The sequence below is a fragment of the Sorex araneus genome, chromosome 2 (assembly GCF_027595985.1).
Source record: "Sorex araneus isolate mSorAra2 chromosome 2, mSorAra2.pri, whole genome shotgun sequence".
NCBI classification, from domain to species: Eukaryota; Metazoa; Chordata; class Mammalia; order Eulipotyphla; family Soricidae; genus Sorex; species Sorex araneus.
This window is the reverse complement of record NC_073303.1, coordinates 197,180,811-197,201,794: the sequence shown is the minus strand read 5'-3', so window position 1 is coordinate 197,201,794 and position 20,984 is coordinate 197,180,811. Positions and strand designations below refer to the sequence as shown.

Sequence of the window (20,984 nt, the reverse complement as noted above, 5' to 3'; positions counted from 1 at the left end):
AGCACCCTGGGATGTGCTCAGGGTCCCCCCTCCAACAAGAGGGTGAAACAATATCCATCAAAATGAGAACTGAGGTGCCCGTAGTGCATTGGCCTTGCATGCAGCAGACCTGAGTTCCATGCCCTGCATCCCATATGGTCGCCTGAACACGACCAGGAGTAATTCCTGAGAGTCAGGAGTAGCCTGTGAGCATCGCTGAGTGTGACCAAAAAAGACAAAGAGGATGGCACTTTGTGATCACTTGAGACATAAAACATAAAAACTCGGGGCTGGAGAAGTAGTGTGGGGTTAAGGTGCAAGCCTAGTACACAGCAGACCTAGTTCCCTGGCACCACATGGTTGGGGTTTTCCAGAATAGAACATCACTGGCTGAGGCGGCCACCAACCCCCTCCCCAGTAATCCCTCCCCCGCTCAGAACCTCCTTAATACAGAGCCACACTTGGAGTCTGAAACAGGGCTTATCCATCTCTCTCCGCTACCCCCCTCCCACAACAAAAACATTAAAACCTTCATTTTTTCATACCTAGGTAAAAAGTCTTTAAGAGTTCCACTGATAATATCTGGAATTTACATTAAATGGTGCTTTGTATTCCATAGGAAACTTAGATGGGGATCATAAAGATTGTTGAAGCTAAAAGAATTTCAAACCCAGTGCATTTGAATTGTTATTAAACAAAAACACCATCTCCCCTTCTTGCTCTTGTCTTGGGGGTGGGAAGTGTCAGACTTTCAGTTGTCCTTCTGGGATTGAAATTGGTGCCAGAATCAAATATCTGGGCTCAGACTTGCAAACAAGGGAGGCAAGGGAGGCGCTCTGGCACCCTAAAAAACAAAGCAAAACGAAACAACCAATCTCTTTCAAGGAGACAGTAAAAAAAAAAAAAGCCAAATATCTTGGTGCAAGGATGAGATCACAATCAGACCAGTTGTGACGGTTGGTCAGCTCGGCTTACCAGTACTGGTCAGTGATTTTATTTAGGAGGTAGGAGGGTGGAGGGCCACACCCGGAGATGCTCAGGATTTACTCCTGGCGCTGCCCTCCGGGCGGTGCTCAGGCGACCATATGGGATGCGGAGGATCAAACCTGGGTTGGCTGCGTGCAAGAGTGCAAGACAAATAACCCGCGGTGCTATTGTTCCGGCCTCGACTTAGTGATCTTGAACGAGTATTTCCACCTTTCCGAGAGCCAGGGAGTAGGAAAGGGCACCCCAAGAGCCCTTCACGCCTGAGAGCCCTCCATGGGCACCTGCTCCTCCGGACAGCCCGCGGCCGCCACCGCTGGGCCCAGAAGCCAAGACAGCCCCGGCCCTTGGGGAACCTCGGGTTTTCTCCTTAACCGTCCGTCAAGCAGGTGATCTCACGCGGCTGCGGTAGCCGCCGACCCTAACCCACCGAGGGCGGCCCCGGGAACGCGGGCGCCGACCTCAGCCGGCGGCCGAGCGGGGCTCCCGCCTCCCCGGAGGTCCCGCAGAGTCCCGGCGCCCTCGCCCCGCCCCCCGGCGCCGCGCCCCGCCCCCCGGCGCCGCGCCCCGCCCCCGGTGGCCACTTGCTGCGCGCCGATTGGCTGCCAGGGTGCGCACGGCGCCGCGCCCCGCCCCGCCGGCGCCTTCTCGGAGCGCCCGTCGCCGGCTCCCGGCCGCCGCGGCTGAGGTGGAGCCGAGGACGCCGGCCCGGCCGCGGCGCTGACACCGGCTCAGCCTCCGCCTCCACCTCCGCCTCCGCCCGCGCGCGCCAGGACTCGGCGTGGGCGTCGGGGAAGCGGGTGAGTGCGGGCGGCGGGCCCCCGGGCACGGGCTGCCGAGACGCCCCCCGCCCCCCGCCCCCTGGCCCGGCCTGTCAGGTGCAGCGGCTCCGGGGCCGGGCCCGGCCGAGCGGGGCCTGCGGGGCGGGCGGCCCATGGACGTGACCCCGCGGCGAGCGCCGGGGGGCGGCGGGCTGCGACTGGGCCGACCCCGCTGTGGAACGACGCGGGCCAGCCGGGGGCGAACCCCGACGGGCCGGGCCACACGGAGACTAGGGGGGACCTGTGGGGGTGGGTGGGTGGTCGCCCCGCCGGGCTCGGGGAGCTTTTCGAAAGACTGTCCCCCCGCACCCCGTCCCCCTCCGGAGAGGCGGGTGAGGCGAGGGGACGCGGCGGCGCGCACATTCCAGTCAGAAGTGTGGAGGGGCGCCGCGGTGGTGGCGTGGGGGGTCGCCGGGGCGGGGGGTGGCTCCAAAGTTGGCTTCTGCGTCCCCCTTACACACACACACACACACACACACACACACACACACACACACACACACACACACACACACACACACACACACACACACACACACACACACACACACACACACACACACACACACACACACCCCCGAAGGTTCTGGATCGGGACGGCAAATCGATGCTCGTGTGAAGCCAGAGCGGGGGGACGCGGCCCCGCGCGTGTGCGCGGGTGTCCGCGAGTCCCCACGTCGCGCCGAATCGCGCCCTGGTGGAGCCGCGAGCCTCTCCTTCCCCCCCCCCCCCGCCTCCCCGGGGCGCCCCGCTGGGGGGCTCCGAACCCCCTGTTTTTTCTTGTTTTGTGTTTTTCCCTTCCCGAGGCGCCGCCCCCCGCTTCCCGGGCCCGCGGCACGCGCGCCCACCCTCTCGCCGCCGAGGTCCGAGGCTGCGGCCGCGGCGCCCGCGTTAGGCTGACGGTCCGCACCGGGCGGGCGGGCGGGGGCCGGACGCGTCCGCTTCACCCTCTGAAAACCCGGGGGGGGGCCGGGACTTCGCAGGAGGCCGGAAAAGCAGGTTTTCTGCAGGCCAGAGGGAGGATGGGGTTCGCAGCCTCCTCACCCCCACCCTCCAGACACGCCCTCCCCGCCCCCACCCTCCCCTTTACCTGGCTGGGCCTTTTCGCGACTTCTGGAGTTGCCAGGTCAAGAACTTTTTCTTTTTTCTTTTTTTTTTTGCTTTTTTCCGTCACACCCGGCGATGCTCAGGGGTTACTCCTGGCTCTGCACTCAGGAATTACTCCTGGCGGTGCTCGGGGGTGAGGTATATGGGATGCTGGGGATCGAACCCGGACCCGTGGCGTGCAAGGCAAACGCCCCACTCGGTGTACTGTCTATCAGTCGGGGCCAGGAACTTCGTCTTTTATCCGTATTTGCTCCTTTAAAAAAAAATCATGCTATAGTCTAGTTGTGAGATGATGATGATTATGGTGATGATGATGATGATGACGATGACGATTAGTGGCATCGCAGACTATCAGGTTATACATTCAAATAACTCGGAAGTGGATCAGTGTAAAGTTAGAACTTGTTTCTTCTCTCTTGCCATATATTTACTGATCTGCAAACAGCATCACGACAGTTTTCTAGTAACGCACCACAACTCAGCGCAAATACTTTCGACAATTTTATCTGCAGTTTTCTTCCGACAATTTGTGCAGTAACACTTTTTATGTTAGTTACCATAAAAATTGCAGTAAGTTGTTCGCTAAAACAAATTGATTTTGTGGTTTTCCTCATTTATAGTAAGGAGCTTAATGCATTTTAAATGCCTCTGACTAGCAGTCACTATAGGCTGATCGCAGAGGATTAACATGTTTAGATTGAATTTATCATCATCTCTCAAATATGGTGAGGCAACTCTTTAAATTTTACGGGTTTGTTAATTTAATATCATAAAAGCGTTGCACTTAAAATACTTTATAGTGGGTCCAGAGAGCTAGTGCAGAGGGAGGGTACTTGCCATGCATGGAGACAGATTCTGCTTGGGTCCCTAGCACCGTGTATGGTTCCCAGAACACCTCTGGGAGTAGCCCATTCCTTCCCCCCAAATAACAATAAATGAAAACTTAAGAGAGGCCTGAGCTATAGTACAGCAGGTAGGGCATTTGCCTTGCATTTGACTCAGGTTTGACCCAGGGCTTCCCATATGGTCCCCCATGCACCTCTAGGAGTGATTAATGAATGCAGAGTCAGAAGTCCACACCTGATAATCGCAGGTATGGCCCAAGAAATATATAAGAAAAAGATTAAGAAAGAATTAAGACAAAATACTTTATAATGCATTTGATATATAATGCACTGAATATGACTTACTGTATTATATATTTTAATTGCATTATATAATTACACATAATGCAATACAAGTATTCAGTAGTTTAGCATGCCATTCAGTAAATATTTTTAAAAAGCATTGACACGTAATAGTGTGATCGTATTTACTAATTATATACATTTCTTTTTTTTTTTTTTTTCTTTTTGTGTCACACCCAGCGATGCTCAGGGGTTACTCCTGGTTTTGCACTCAGGAATTACTCCTGGCGGTGCTTGGGGGACCATATGGGATGCCGGGGATCGAACCCGGGTCGGCCGCGTGCAAGGCAAACGCCCTACCCGCTGTGCTATCGCTCCGGCCCCCAAATTATATACATTTCTTACACAATGTTTTCATTCTTCAGTTCTCAAAGCCCTTGGCATCCTTTCTTCTATTCCTGAGAAAGGGCTCATACCCTAGCCTTTGGACAGTTGACTTAATATTATACCAGGACACATTTTCCTGTCAGTACCTGTGGACCTGCCTCATTCAATTTGGGGGCGGAAGGTAGGGGGCCTCCCAGACAGTGCCCTGGGGCTTCTGTCAGCTGTTCTCCGCCTGTTGATCTGTGTTTTGAGGATGCCGTACTGCTTGGCTCGGAGCTGCTGGGGATTATGAGGTTGCTCTAGCAGTGCCAGTGACCACCATGAGATGGAGTTGGGGTGGAGATAGGGGAGAGCCACATGACTGTGCAGTGTGGCCTCGAACCAGGGCCACTTGCATAGCATGTGCCATAATCCCCTGCACATTTCTTCTGCTCCTTGGTCTTTTGTTGTGGGGTGGAGGGGGAATTAGTGCCACACCTGGTAATGCTCAGGACTTACTGGCTCTTCTGGCAGGCCTGGTGAACCATATGGAGTGCCAGGGGTTCAACCTGGGTCCACCACATGCAAGACAATCACCTTCCCTGCGGTGCTATCTTTCCAGCCACCTTGCATCATTTTTTTTTTTTTTGGTTTTTGGGTCACACCCGGCGATGCACAGGGGTTACTCCTGGCTCTTCACTCAGGAATTACCTCTGGTGGTGCTCAGGGGACCATATGGGATGCTGGGATTAGAACCCGGGTCGGCTGCGTGCAAGGCAAACGCCCTACCTGCTGTGCTATTGCTCCAACCCCACCTTGCTCATTTTTTAAGAGACTGCAGCGTCCTCGGGCCCCTGCACTCACTTGACTGCCTGGTTGGTGGAGAATCACAGGTTGGGCCCTCGGACCTTCTGAGCACTCTTTGGGATGTACGCCCTCCCCCAAGTAAAAAGATAGGCTGCATAGTACACTGTTGTTCAGGTGTTCTGTTATCTATTGTCTTCTCTGTTCTAAAGTGCATTTATTTGGCTTCTGAGTTTTAGTCATTAAAAGATTCAGTGCATGAAATCTTTCTCGATCAGAGGATTAGTTCCATGTAGATCATTTACGTGTAATTTCAGTGCTCTTTTCACCTCTTTTCTCTTGTAGTGCTAGGGACCAAAAACTGAGGACCTCAAACCCGCAAGGCTAATGCTTGATAACATCCCAAACCTCAGAAACTTTTTCATAGATTAAATTAGATTTAATTTCATAGATTAAATTTATTAAATTTAATTAAATTATTAAATTTCATAGATTAAATTCATAGATTGAAATTTTGTTTGGTTGGTTTTGGGACTTTACTTGGTAGTGCTCAGGGAGTTTTCCCTGTTCAGTGCACCTGGATGGTGCTTAGGGACACATGCCATACTGGGAATGGAACCTGTGCTTTCTGCTTGCAGAGTTTGTGCTCTAGCCCATTTTTCCCTGCCCTTTTAACTGAAAATATTTTACAATTTAAAGACTCAAGGTAAAAGATTTAAACTTAAATGCATTTTGCAAAAATTGTGATGTCTGTGTGTGTGTGTGTGTGTGTGTGTTTCCTTTTGTATTTAGAGACCAGAAATGAAAAAGGTGCAGACCAGGTTCAATAATGGGGAATTTAGTTTTGTTTATTTGGCCACACCCAGTGGTGCTCAGGGCCAACTCCTGGGTCTGTGCTCAGGGATCACTCCTGTCAGTGCTCAGAGTACTATATAGGGTGCTTGGTATTAAACCCTACTTAGCCACATGCAAGGCAAGCAACCTCCGCACTGTACTCTCTTTATGGCCTTGGGGGATTTATCAGCCTTGTTAATAAAGTGTTGTTTTAGGGGCTGGAGCAATAGCACAGCGGGTAGGGCATTTGCCTTGCACGCGGCCAACCCGGGTTCGATTCCCAGCACCCCGTATGGTCCCCCGAGCACCGCCAGGAGTAATTCCTGAGTGCATGAGCCAGGAGTAACCCCTGTGCATTGCCGGGTGTGACCCAAAAAGCAAAAAAAAAAAAAAAGTGTTGTTTTAAAGGTTAATAAAGGTTTTGTTGACTCATCGAACAGACTTGGCAGCATGGAGAGAATGCCTGTAGGAAGGGTAAATGTGAACAGGCATAAGTTTGTGTAATGCCTGTGGTTACTTTCATGAATATTCATCAGTAACAAGTTCTTGTTCTCTGTTAAAGTAAAATTATTTTGTTATAAAATGCTTATCAAAGACACACACACACATTGGGGGGGATGGGGGGGAGTGTGGTGATTTATACGTGCATGGGTGAGGTATATACATAAACACATTTATGTATTTAAAGAACATAATTGTCACTGATCACATTTGTGTCCATCACCAGGCTAAGAAAGGAAACATTTGTGTTTCTTCCATAAATACACTCTCCACTAATTTTTTGTTTTTGCTTTTCTTTCTAAAATGGATTGAATCGCCCAAAAGGAGAGAGAGAAAAAGAGGGAATGTGCTTGACACAGAGGCAGGAGATGGGAAAGGTTAGGGATGGCGGGAGGGATACTGGGTACACTGGTAGTGGAGAATGGGCACTAGTGATTGGGATGGGTACTTGAACATAGTATGACTGAAACGTGATCACAAAAGTTTGTAAGTCTGTAACTATATCTCTTGGTGATTCATTAAAATAAAATTTAAAACAATAAAATGGTTTGAAGTTTTAAGTCAGGAGAGATTGCACATTGGCTATGGCATGTGTGGCCTAAAAGAGCAACAATAACAGCAAAACTGGATTTTAAACATTAGTGCATGCTTATTTTCAGACACCTATAAATGCATACATATGAAACACCCTGAGCTCCTTACTCCATCCTAGCACAGGGCACAGACCTAGTGGTGGATAAAGTGTGAGGAAGACAGAACCTTTATTTTATTTATGTATTTGTTTATTTTTGTTTTGGGGGGCCATACTAGGGCTTACTTCTGGTTCTGCACTCTAGAATCACTCCTGGCAGTCTTGAGGACTGTATGGAGTACTGGGGACTGAACCCAGGTCGATCATGTCATGCAGGGCAAATGCCCTACCCTATCTCTCCAGTCCTTCAAAGTTTTATTTCAAAGTTACAGAGCTTCTCTTTTTTTTCCCCCTGCTTTTGGGGTCATACCCAGCATTGCTTAGGAATTACTCCTGGCAGTGCTCAGGGAACCCTATGAGATGTTGAGGATTGAACCTGGCTCAGCCCTGTGCAAGGCAAACACCCCACCTGCTGCTGTACTATTTTTCCGGTCCCAACAGAGCTTCATATAGGAGAATTTAAAGGAGATATCTTTATGTAGTCCTCAGGGAAAGGAATGTTGCAATAAAAATGCCAAGTGAGATTTAATTGATTAATGTTCTACAGGAGGACAAGATCGTAATCCCTTTGAGATTAATCTTTTGTAGCAGACTGTAAAGTCATAACACTGTATTAGTTCCTGCAGTGAATCCTTGATGTTTATTAATAAACTATGTATTAGCAGTAAGTTTCTCATGAAAGAAATTGTGCTCAGGTCACAGCTGCACAGATGAGATCTAAGCGGGTCTCATAGACAGGGTTGAAGCTTTGTAAATTGGGGAATTAAACTTGGGTCTCCTAATGCCAAGCACACGTCTGACTATGTGATGAAGGGACCTTTTTGTCACTTGGAGCTGAAGTCTTTTGGGAACAGATGGGCAGACCGGAAAGTCCCGCTGCCCTGAATGAGGGATGTCAGTGTGTAGCTCTAGGAGTGAGGGCTTGAAAATGCACTCACGCGAGCAAGGGCAGTTGGAGGGCCCGGGTAGGAGGAGAAATGAAGCAGAGGGAGAGAGCAGCCTGTCTTTCTCCTTTGGGTTTGCAGGACATGCCCGCAGCCCCTCTGTGAGGGAGAGGGATGCGTGTGGCCTCCATGTGCTAGTGGGTAAGGGTAATGCAGGCTGCGGGGCCTGGAAATACCAGGGTAGGCCCAGGACCAGCTCTGCTGGGTGCGCCGGGCCTCAGGTACTGCGGCTGTGTCTTCCATCTGGCCTGGTTATTCTGCCTTTTCTGGGGCACAGCTGGAGTGTCCTCTGGGCTTCTGACTGGGATCTTGCCCACAGCCTGTGTAGTCTTTTATTAATAAGTCACTCTCTTCCAGTGGGGCTCAAATTCCAGGAGCTTTTTAACAATTAGTCCTCATCTGTCCAAATATGTTTTGTTTTATCCTCACACTTGGTAATATTTTGGTTGCTAATAAGTAGAGTTTGGGTTGGAATTTTTTTTCCCCTATAGGGATCAGAGAGATTGTTCAGACGGCTGGAGCACATGCTTTGAGAAGGCCCTAGTTAGACCCCAGGCACTGCATGGTCCCTGAGTACCACCAGAACAACCCCCAGGTACCAACCTCTGAATAGTCTCTGCACCACTAGGTGCCCCCCCAAACCAAACCAACAAAAGCAGAAGTATTTTTCCTTTGGAATTTTGAAGTTAAACTGGGGATATGACTCAGTGGTAGAGCATATATCTTCTTTGCCTGTATGAGACCCTGGACTCAATTCCTAGCACTACCAACAAAGAAAAAGGAGAGACAGTGAGTTAGTATGGGGGCTAAGGTGTTTGCCTTGCGTGCAGCTGACCCTGGTTTGATCCCCAGTACTACAGAGCCAGGAGTAAATCCTGAGCATTGCCAGGTATGACCCAAAAAAATGAAAATGAAAAAAAGAACTTTGGAGTAGTTAGACATTATTTATTGCTAACTTATTTATAGCTTGTAATAAGCTACTCTAGTTATTGCTACATTAGCTCTGCTAAGTTATTAAAAACATGCTGACAGTACTGTAGAGAATTTAAAGTCACCAGGTTTGCCGATTCTTTGTTTTTTCTCTGCAAATTTAGAATCTGCTTTTTGTTCCTTTTTTCTTTTTTTCTTTTTGGGTCATACCCAGTGATGCTCAGGGCTTACTCCTGGCTCTGCACTCAGGAATTACTCCTGGCGGGCTCGGGGGACCATATGGGATGCTGGGGATTGAACCCGGGTTGGCGGCATGCAAGGCAAGCACCCTACCTGCTATGCTATCACTCTGGCCCCTGCAGGGCAGCTATACTGCCTCAGTACCATAGGCCCAGTCCTTAATGGATTCTCTCTCTCTCTCTTTTTTTTTTTTTTTTTGCTTTTTGGGTCACACCCGGCGATGCACAGGCATTACTCCTGGCTCATGCACTCAGGAGTTACTCCTGGCGGTGCTGGGGGACCATATGGAATGCTGGGAATTGAACCCGGGTCGGCTGCATGGAAGACAAACGCCCTACCCACTGTACTATCGCTCCTGCCCCCTTAATGGATTCTTTAACCTGGGAACACCATCACTTTTTATAGGGAAACTTTATTTTTTCTTTTTGGGTCACACCTGGTGATGCTCAGGGATTACTTCTGGCTCTGCACTCAGGAACCACTCCTGGCGGTGCTCAGGGGACTATATGGGATGCTGGGGACCGAACCCGGGTTGGCATCATGCAAGGCAAACACCTTACCTGCTGTATGTACTATCACTCTGGCCTCGTAGGGAACTTGCTTGAAATCAACTTTATTCTAGGGAACTTTTCTTTTGTCTTTATGTTTTTCCCCCCTACATCTATTAGTGCTTAGGGACTGCTCCTGGTTCAGTGCTCCTGCTGGTGTTGAGTGGACCACGCAATGCGAGAGGCTGAGCCCGGGGCTTCCTGCTTGAAAAGCATGCATTCATTCTGTTGAATTTTTCTCTGGTTCCTTGGGGAAAATTTTCTAGGAATAATTTGTCGCTTTCTCTGTTTTCTTCCCTATGGTGGAATGAGTAGTTGCCAGTAGTTACCACAGAGAGAAAAGGGACAGAATCCAGATATGTAACTTTTCAGGTGCACTCCCCCATTCTTGGCTCTCCCATGCACTAGTCTTTTCTGAGCTGGTTCTCCACTTGCCTGCTTCGGGAATTCTGCTTTCTTCTTGGTCTGCGTCAGTTACATCCTTCCCTGCTCTCCAGCTCATGGCAGGCTGTTGCTGTTGTTTCCTCTTGTGTTCTTCCTGTCATTAGTTTATGACTTAGAAACTCCCTTCACTCTGCAGTCAGTTAAGCTACCTATGTTCTCTGGGGGTGGGAGGAAACCCGGTGTGCAAACAGAGCCCACCCTCACCTGCCCCGGAGTGTGTATGACCTGTAGCTGGAAGGTGGCCCTTAGGGACCCTGGACACAGCCCTTGCTGGTGAGCATTCATCTTCTGTCCTCATGCCACTCCCAACCTGAAGCTCTAGACAGGTATGTGTGTGGGAGTGTCTTTGGAAAGTCCCAGGGCACAATGACCAGGGCGCACCTTGGCCAAGTCCTCATGCCCACGTGGCAGAACAAGGAACATGGGACTGAGGCTCTGTGCCAGACCAAGGTCAAGGTCCCTGGCAGCCAGAAGAGTCGAACTCCAAGGAGTGAGCCTTTACTGTGTTTACCCATGGCTGAATGTAAAGACATGGTCAACAAAATGCACATCACCCCAGATAGTTTTGGGGTCAGAGATGACTCTAAGCTTGGCCCCTAGACAAATGCACCCCCTCACCACTACCAGTCCTACATGCTTAGGAACCTCAGAACTTGCCCCTCCTGAGTCACACACCTGTAAATCCTGCAACAAACTCAGCAGACCAGACTACCATTGATTGCAGTTTCAGTGGACTGGCTGGAGCCACTAAGCTGAGATGCTGGTCTGCATCCGCTGCTGTCACCCAGAAGCAGGAATGATTTTCTCAGTCACAGTTGCTAAGGACCACATGAGGAGTCACGTGCCTCTTGCACAGTGGCCTTCTGTAGGTGAGGCCTGCTGGCCAAAGGCAGAGGTTAACAGTATTGGTGTGTGTTCTCTTTTTTGGTAGTATTGAAGGTTGTGCCATCCCCAGCAGTGCTAGTCCCAGCTGTGTGCTCAGGGATTGCTCCTGGAGGTGCTGCGGGGACCCTTTGCAGTACCAGGGACCAAACTGAGTGCCTTAACCCCTGTGCTGTGCTGTCTCTTATCCCTGCACTGCTATTCTGATCCACTCTGGCTTTCTGAAGGATGAAGGATGGACTTCTGCTATCCCAGTTTGCACACCAGTCGATCATAGCTAAGGGAAGTGAAAGGCAGGGCCTGGCATGGGGCAAGATTGATCAGTGAGCCTGCTTCAGAGGTTCGGGGCCTAGGGGAGTGGGGGACAGAATGAAAGTTAGCCAGGGGCTGGTTAGCCAGTGTGAACATCGAAGCTGCCCGTGGTGGCTCATTTGGAAAGACGGTCATTGGTAATCCCATCCCCTTTGAAAACCCATTAGAAAGATTCCATTGGAGACCTTTTCTGAGCTCATATTGAGACTTTTCTGTTCCCAGGACTGCTTGCCAGGATGCCCTTTCACCTGTGATTGAAAGATGTCCTGGAGGGGCTGAGGTGGGACATTGGTGAACAAGCTCTGGATGGCAGGCTGACTAAGCAGGGTTCCTGTGGGTAGCCTCAATAAGGAAGGCTGGTATTGGAGGATAGGGGTGAAGGTGCTTGCCTTGCACACAGCCAACTCCAGCACTAGAGATGGTTCCCTGAGTCCCTCTAAGGGTGATTCCTGAGCATAGCGCCAGGGGCAAATCTTGAGCATCACTGGGTATGGCCCAATCCAGCCCTCTAACCCTCTTTAAAAAAAAAAATTCAAAAATCAAAAAAGAATGTAATTCTAGGGGCTGGAGCGATAGCACAGCAGGTAGGGCGTTTGCCTTGCACGAGGCCGACCCGGGTTCGATTCCCAGCAATCCCATATGGTCCCCTGAGTACTTCCAGGAGTTAATTCCTGAGTGTATGAGCCAGGAGTAACCCCTGTGCATTGCCGGGTGTGACCCAAAAGCCAAAAAAAAAAAAATAGAATGTGATTCCAGTCAGATTCCTGGGATTGTGTCCCCATGAGCTGCATTTAGATGGCAGTTCCTAATTGTATGTATTTCTGTTTTTTTTTCTTCAAATTTCTACTCTTTAACATTTTTAAGCACATAGAGAAGTTAAATAGATTGAACATTTTCAGATTTGTCCTGTTAGCTATTTTTTTTCTTTTTGAGCCACACCCGGCGATGCACAGTGGTCACTCCTGGCTCTGCACTCAGGAATTACCCCTGGCGGTGCTCAGGGGACCATATGGGATTCTGGGAATCGAACTCGGGTTGGCCACATGCAAGGCAAACGCCCTACCTGCTGTGGTATGGCTCCAGCCCCTTGTCCTGTTAGCTTTGAACTCTTTTGCTGAGTCATTTGATCTTCTGTTGCTGATATTGCTATTTTGCCTCTAGGTGACCATGTGTATCCTAAAAATAAGGTCATTTTCATGATTTTACCCAATAATTTTGGATTTTTATTTATTTATTTTTTTGCTTTTTGGGTCATACCCGGCAATACACAGGGGTTACTCCTGGCTCTTCACTCAGGAATTACTCCTGGCAGTGCTCGGGGGACCATATGAGATGCTGGAAATCGAACCCAGGTCGGCCACGTGCAAGGCAAACGTCCTCCCTGCTGTGCTATTGCTCCAGCCTCCCGAATCTTTTTTTTTTTTTTTTTTTTTGCTTTTTGGGTCACACCCAGCAATGCACAAGGGTCACTCCTGGCTCATGCACTCAGGAATCACCCCTGGCGGTGCTCAGGGAACCATATGGGATGCTGGGATTTGAACCCGGGTCGGCCACATGCAAGGCAAACGCCCTACCCACTGTGCTATCACTCCAGCCCCCCCCATCTTAATGGCTAATTTGTATTTAGATTTCTGCAACTGACTCAAGACTGTCTTACAAGCATTTTTTTTAGCATATCAAGATAAATAAAGTTGGTTTATTTATAATTATATAAAGATTAAAATACAAAACTTCATAAATTTATGTGGTGGGTCCATACCCAGTTGTGCTTGGGGATCCTCCAAACTACTCTTTGTGCAGTGCTTATGAACTGCAGGGCCCAGGGGACCATATGGTACCAGGTACCTGGGGCTTCCACATCCAGAGTATGTGCTTCATCTCCCTGGCTCTTTAGTTGTATACTTTACATTAATGAAGTTACTGATTCAATCCTTCCAAGTTTCTTGCTGTTCTTGCTCTTGGAGGCTTAGTACTGGAGAGCCAGTGATAGTTAGCATCTTAGCAGTGGAAAAGACCCTTGAGGTTATTTGGAAGGGTGAGTCTCTTTTTTTTTTTTTTTTTTTGGCTTTTTGGTCATACCCGGCGATGCTCAGGGGCTACTCCTGGCTCTGCAGTCAGGAATTACTTCTGGCAGTGCTCGGGGATCGAACCCTGGATGGCCATATGCAAGGCAAATGCCGTACCTGCTGTACTATCGCTCCGGCCCCTGAAACAGTGATTCTTTAACTTGCTAATCATTAGGTTCCCTTGAGAAGTTTCAAAAGTAGATCTTTCTCTTGATTTTTGGAAGTAAATCTAGTTCAGTCCCCCCCCATTAAGTTCCCCAAGTGACTATGAAGTTCACTCAGTTCTGCACATGACTATATTTGGGGACCCCTGATTTAGCTCACCTTTCTCATAGCTCAGTGCCACACAGCAGGAGATGACAGCAGAGCGAGTGCCAGAAACAGGATTCCTACTTTGATTTCTCTCTCCAGACATCATTCAAGTGCTGTCTGGCAAGCATACAGACCAAATAATTACTCTGCATAGGATGTGATATTGTTAAAACAATTATTCAGGAAAGCACTTGCACTAAGTCCATCTAGCTAAGAAAATGTTTGGTATCCCAAAGATTGGATTGTAGATTTACTTGTAGGCAAGAGATAGAGAGGCATAATAGATACTTTCCCCCCATTTTTTGGGGGGGGTTACACCCATCAGTGCTCAGGATTTTTAGCTCTGAGCTCAGGGTTCACTCCTAGCAGGCTAGGGGTGCCATATGGGATGTTGGGGATCAAACCCGAATTGGCCATGTGCAAGGCAAGTACCCTATCTGCTATACTATTGCTTTGGTCTCAGATTTTCTTTCTATGTGTGAATCAAAATAGCAAAAGTTTAGAGGAAGCTATATCAGGAAAAGATTGTAAGCTTTCTGTATATTTTGGACTTTATCTTATAGGCTGTTGAACTTTATGAATGCTTGATATGATCTAATCTGAATCTGAGTTCTAATTATTTTTTAATGTTCTGTGTTCTTTTGGGGGGTGGGGTGGCATTAGGCCATACCGGGTTGTGCTAGTCCCTGCTGGTGCTTAGAAGATCAAATGTGGTACCAGATATTCAAATCAGGCTTGGTTGCATACAAGGCAAGTGCTTTACCTCCTATGTTATTATCTGAACTGTTCCCCCGCCCCCCAGCACACACACTTTTTTTAAATGTTTTAAGACAAATGTTACTGATTTGCTATTGGTTTTACTTACATTTAAAAAAAAATGTTTTTTAGGGGCTCGAGCGATAGCACAACGGGGGTAGGGCATTTGCCTTGCATGTGGCTGACCCGGGTTCGATTCCCAGCAACCCATATGGTCCCCTGAGCACCGCCAGGAGTAATTCCTGAGTGCATGAGCCAGGAAAAAACCCTGTGCATCACCGGGTATGACCCCTAAAAAACAAAAAACAAATAAAAAAAATTGCGTTTGTTTGTTTTTTGACCACACCTTGCTTACTCCTGGCTCTGTACTCAGTAATTACTTCTGGTGGTGCTTGGGGCACCATATGGGCTGCCGGGGATCAAACCTGGATTAACTGCAAGCAAGGCAAATATCCTGCCCACAGTACTATCGCTCCAGACCGCTATTGGTTTTAAGTACTGTAAGATTCTAGGAGTCCAGCTTCACACCTTTATATAGTTTTCAGCCTAGCTACAACATCCGAGTTCTGGAAAATTCTAGTAGCCTTAAGGACTTTGGAAAGTATGGAGCATGCTTTTAAGAAATAAGGTTTGATTGGATTGTTATGGCAGAATTTATTTCCCTTAATGAGGTTATGTTTCTGTGACCAGTTTGCGCAAAATGATCAGTTTAAATAAACCAAGGTATTAAGTTGACCCTCTTTCTTTTTGCAGTGATAGCATGAAACATGGATTGCCTTTCAGAATTTGAGAGCTCTAGTAGGTTCAGGAACTCACCGAACATTTTAGGACCTGCTGTGTGCCAGGCAGTGTGCTAGGCTCTAGTAAAACCATGGTCAGCTAAATGGACATGGACGGTCCCTCATGGAATCCTCTGCTGGGGGAGTGGGCAGGACTAGTAGTAGCAATTCGGCTGCCAGGATATCTAGGAAGTGACTAAAGAGTCAGCCTCAGCTGCCACCAGGAGTGTTTCTCCAGCCTCCTTTTCTGCTCTCTCTTTGTCTGCTCTTACTCCTGGAAGTCCCGGGTTATTATTTGCTTGCTTATTTGGGGGAGCTGAGGACTGAACTCATTTCAATGCATGGGAAGCATGCATGGCTATTGAGCTTCATTCCCAACTGTCAGAGAGGTCCTTCCTCTTCCCCTCCCCCTCCCCCCTTCACCTTCCACCCAAGTGGTGCTCAGGCACCAGCCTCCTGCACAGTGTTTTCGTACATGCTGAGGATGTGGCCTGCAGCGCCAGGGATTACCCAGGCCATCCCAGTGATGCTCCAGGAGCCTCCCGGGCTCCCAGTGATCTTGAAGTTGGGGTGGGTGGGCAGGGGGGGAAGCTATGTGATACTGCAGATTGTTCTAGATCGGGAAAATACTAGTTATGCCCTAATCTTTGTGCTATTTTTCAGCCACAAGGACCCTTGTATTTATTTAATTTTATATTCACTTTTTAATGTTTTTAGTTTTTAAGTCACACCTGGCAGTCCTAAGGGCTTACTCCTGGTTCTGCGCTCAGCGGTCACTCCTGGTGGGGCTCAGGAGGACCAGATGCGGTGCCAGAAATAAAACTAGAATCAGGGATTGAACTGGAATTGTCATAAGCAAGGCAAGCACTTTAACCTTGATACTTTCTCTGCAGACCCCAGGGATCCTTTTAGATGTAAATTGCTCTGCTCAGAAAGCTCTTGTGATTAATCACCCTTCCCAGTCTGTGATCTTGCTTTCTCTCCTTTCCCCTCTCCTTCACTCTCCCTAACCTACTACTCTCCAGTTTCATTGCATACTTAGCACTGCCTGAGGGTCGGGTCTTGCTCTTGTTCTCTGTCACATGGTACAAGGTGAACTCTCCCCCTTCAAGTCCTTGCTCGAGTGTCAGGTGCTCAGTGGGGCGACCTTGGCTGTCAGTTTGCTGTTCCAGCCGGCCCCACTCTCATCTGTACTGTTAGCTCTCCTTGTTCATTATGCTCAGGTTTTACCCTCCTTGGCTTTGATTATTTTCTAATTTTTTTTTGGATGGGGAGCCACACCTGGCAGTGCTCAGGGATTCCTTCTGGTTCTGCACTCAGTAATCACTCCTAGTGGTACTCGGGGGACCATATGGGATACTGGTGATCAAACTCCAGTCCGTACATACAAGGCAAATACCCTACTCATTGTACTACAGCTCTGGCCTTGTAATGTATTTTTAAAACTGGTGTTAAGGCTGGAGAAGGGGGCCGACGGTAGGGGGTGAATATAGCGGTTAAGGCTTTGGCTGTGTATGCAAATGACCCAAGTTTGATCCCCACTCCTGTATATGGTCCCTTGAGCATCTCCCAAAGTTACCCCTGAGCACAGAGCCTTGAGCACCGCTGGGTTTGGCCCCCAAACAACAACAAAACAGAAAGCAAAAAGCTGTTGTTAACTGTTTCCTTCCCCCACCAAAGCTTAGTGTAGCTGGGCCTTTTTATGTGCTCTTTGAGGCAGCTCCCCAGTGCTGGGCACTTAGAAGACTCTCTGAAACAGGTGTTGAATGAAGGAAGGCAAAGCTGTGATCTGAGCTGAAAAGTGACAACTGCAGTAACACCACAGATGAGTAGGAGTGAAGCAGGTGAACTGGCAGTGAGAAGGGGGCACGCTGAGAGTTGGGTTTCAGGGTGTGGAGTGAGGTAAAAAGTATGAGGAACTAAAGGAAAGGGACCGTGAGAAGGAGGAAGTGTCAGGAGAAGCCAGGGCAGCAGTGAGGCCTGGGCTGCCCCATAAAGTGTGCTCTGTACCTTTGAAGCCCATGAAAAGGCAACTGGGAGGTTTTAAGCCGGAGGAAGATGGTAACTTTGTGCTTTTTGTTGTTGTTGTTGTTTTTGAGCAACCCTAGTGGTGCTCAGGTATCACTAGTGGTGGGCTTGGAGGATTAAGTGCTGGAGATCAAACCCTGATTAGCTACATCCGAGGCAAGAATCTTATCTGCTGTATCATCTTTCCAGCCCTAGCTTTGTGCTTTTTATTAATGTACTTTAAAATTTTATTTTCGTTTTGGAGCCATACCAGCTGATCCTCAGGGCTTATTTTGGCTCTGTGCGCAGGGATCACGCCGGGCTTGGGGGAGCATTTGTGGTGTCCAGAATCAAACCAGGGCTGGCTCTGTGCCAGGCAAATGCCTTAACCCAGTCCTATCTGGCCTTTTTAAAATTAAAAAAAAAATTTTACTTTTAAATTTTTTAATTTTAATTTTAATTTTTATTTATTTATTTTTTATTAATTTATTCTTTTATTGAATCACCATGTAGAAAGTTACAAAGCTTTCAGGTTTAAGTCTCAGTTATACAATGTTCGAACACCCATCCCTTCACCAGTGCACATATTCCACCACCAAGAATCACAGTATACCTCCCCCCTCGCCCCCTATTTTTTTATTTTTTAGCAGTCATCCATCTACTCTTGGGCAGGAGTGAATGTGGCAGGCTGTTAGAATGGTTGGTGAGAGCAGAACTGGTCATGGAGGTGGTGGCGTGGGAGCACCATTGGGGTCAAACTTGAGAACTGTTTAGGGGGCATGTCCAGCTGATGGGGTGGATGGGAAGCCTACAAAAGAAAGATGAAATCATGCAGTTTGCTGCTACGTGGGTGGCTCTGGAAAGTATCATGCTGAGTGAAGTTAGAAGGAAAGGGGCAGACTCAGAACATTCTCTTTCATATGCAGGCTATAAAGAAACATCATAGGGGAATAACAAATGCCCAAAGGCAACAGAAGCCGGAAACTGGTCTTTAGTAGGAATCTTAGGAGGGGGTGGTTGGGTGTATGTGTGTGGAGTGTGGAACAATACTGGGACCTGGTGGAGAGTAGTGGACACTGGTGGAGGGTGTGCTGATGAAATGATGTATGCACTAAGTTCTGTCAATAACAGTTTTGCTTACCATGGTGCCTGGAAAAAAAAGAATGATACTTGCTTTCTGGCTTGTACAAAGGGATATATGTGACTGATTCATTAAAGGGAACCTGGAACATGATCAGGCTTGGAAGAGGAGAGCATGTATTTGGGCTCATACATGTTGATTTTTTTTGGGGTGGGGGGTGGGTGCAACAGAGGATCTGATGCAGGTAGCTGAATTCCAGATTTAACTATGTGACTCAGCCTCATAGAGAATCAGGGGAGGAGATGATTTATCAAATAATTGCCTTTTTATTTTTCTTTTTGGGTATACTTGGCGATGCTCAGGGGTTACTCCTGGCTCTGCACTTAGGAATTACTCCTGGCAGTGCTCAGGGGACCATATAGGATGCCAGCGACCAAACCTTGGTTGACCAGGCAAATGCCCTACCCACTGTACTATTGCTCTGGCCCCAAATAAATGGCATTTTGAATAATTGAAAGTTGTTAAGGATTTTGCTGGAGAAAGTAATAGGGTTTGAAAATGGAAGCTTCTTCAGAGATCTATATTCCCGGGGCCAGAGAGATAGTACAGGGATTAAGATACTTCCCTTGCATGTATTTAACCCTGGTTCAATACTCAGTACTGGCTATGTCCCTTCAACACAGGGATGAGAAATCCCTCATCACAGAGCCAGGGAACAGCCCTTGATAAGTTCTGGGCAACCCCCCTCCCCTCCCTAAAAACTCTATGTTCATGGTGGTAATTGCCAGAACTTATTCTTGTTCTATATGATTTACAAGTCAGAAGGCAAAGAAACATTCCCTGAGATTACATATATAAAATCTTTCCCCGAAGCACTTAGATCTCTAAATTATTTATGCTGTTGGATTTTTAAGGCCTATGAAATATTCATACTGTGAGTGCCTGGAAACCAGGCTTAGAACAGCTAAAGGAGTAAAACTCTGTTCCCCAGACTTCTCTGGTGAGATCGGAATCAGCGGTCAGTGCCACGGGCATTGCAGCCTCATTGGCCCACTCTCTGCCACCTGCAAATGTCCCCAGTGTTCCTCTAAATTGGGGCAGTTTTTCCTCCATCTTGTTCTCACTTGCTTCCCCCTGGGCCTCGGAACAATAAATAGCATTTTCTCAGGAAATTGAGATGGGAGAGGCACCGTGGAGCTGATGCCGGGCCGTGCAGAGCATGTTGTCAGGTGCCCCCAGTGTCCTGTGCGCTGGGACACTCACATCTCCATGCTGATTACGCTCTAAGTCTTGTCAGTCATCAGAAATAATAATAGTCAGTGTCTTGGAGTCTTGTGAGGAATAGCCGAAGCATCCAGGTTGTGTGAGGATAGAATGGAGAGCTAGGTAAGAAGCTTAGCCCTGTTCAGCACCCAGTAATTAATAGCTAGTCATGGTGAACAGCAGGGAGGATGGAGATTTTATTTTTGTTTCATTTGCGTCACTTGCTTCACTTTTGTTCTATAGACCTAGCATCTTGAATGATCTTTCCATTGTGTTCTATATTTTGCTCATCTCCTGATCTTTTGGTAACGGATTTTTTTTTCAGTGATGACAATTATTATTTAATTAAAAAAGGTGTTGATTGAATTCTGTGCTTGTTTGGCAGTCCTCTGCTGATGGGACCAAGTTTGATGGTCTCTCACCCCACCCTACCCGCCTCCTCCCCCCTCCAGTACCCGCTGGTTCTTGCTCAGTTCAGTTCTTGCTCTGGAGGAATTTTGTGCTGATGAAACACTGTTTTGTGTGGATGGGTGCTGTCATGGGTACCTCGAAGTAGCTATTCAGGGAAGAAGGGCAGTAAGTCAAAGGTGAATCCTGGATCAATTCCTTCCATATTTTTCAGACTCTGGGCGCTTCCTTTGGTCACATCCAGGACAGGGTGCTCAAACTCTCAAACTCCCCATTTCCCTTTTACCCAGCTGCTTTTTTTCCTTATAGATTTGGGGCCATACCCAGCATTCACTGGATACCGGTGCTCAGTAGTCACTTCTGGCAGTGCTCAGAGGACTAAGTGCTATCAGAGATTGAACCTGTGCATGCAAAGCACCTCCTTACCCCAGCACCACCTTCCTGACCCCCTTTATGCTTTGATGAATGGGGTCTGACCATTTCTTTGGAACTCACTGTAGAAGCCTGGTGGTCACTCTTTGCTTCTCTCTGCCTATGGATAATGCTACTTTAATAATTTTCTTTTGTGGTGGGGTGGGGGAGGTGGTGCTAAAGTTTGAATCCACGAACTCAGACATGCAAGGTGAATTCTCTACCGCAGAGCTGTGTCTCACACCTGGCAGTGCTCAGGGCCTACTCCTGGCTCTGCTCAGGAATCATTCCTGGTGGGGTTCTGGGATCATATGGGGTCCTGTGGTACTCTCTGGCCCTCAGTCTGCTTTATAAACTTCATATCATTGTTATTGACTCATGCCATTA

At 48.2% G+C, this 20,984-nt stretch overlaps 1 protein-coding gene across 1 annotated transcript in view; it reads left to right on the top strand.

Moving 5' to 3' along the window:
• The first annotated feature begins 1,605 nt into the window (after positions 1 to 1,605).
• Positions 1,606 to 20,984, top strand: part of TMEM50B (transmembrane protein 50B) — a 39,431-nt gene continuing 20,052 nt past the window's right edge. Inside the window, exon 1 of the mRNA XM_055126514.1 lies at positions 1,606 to 1,763. The gene's annotated coding sequence lies outside the window, so the exon portion shown is untranslated. The remainder of the gene's footprint in view (positions 1,764 to 20,984) is intronic.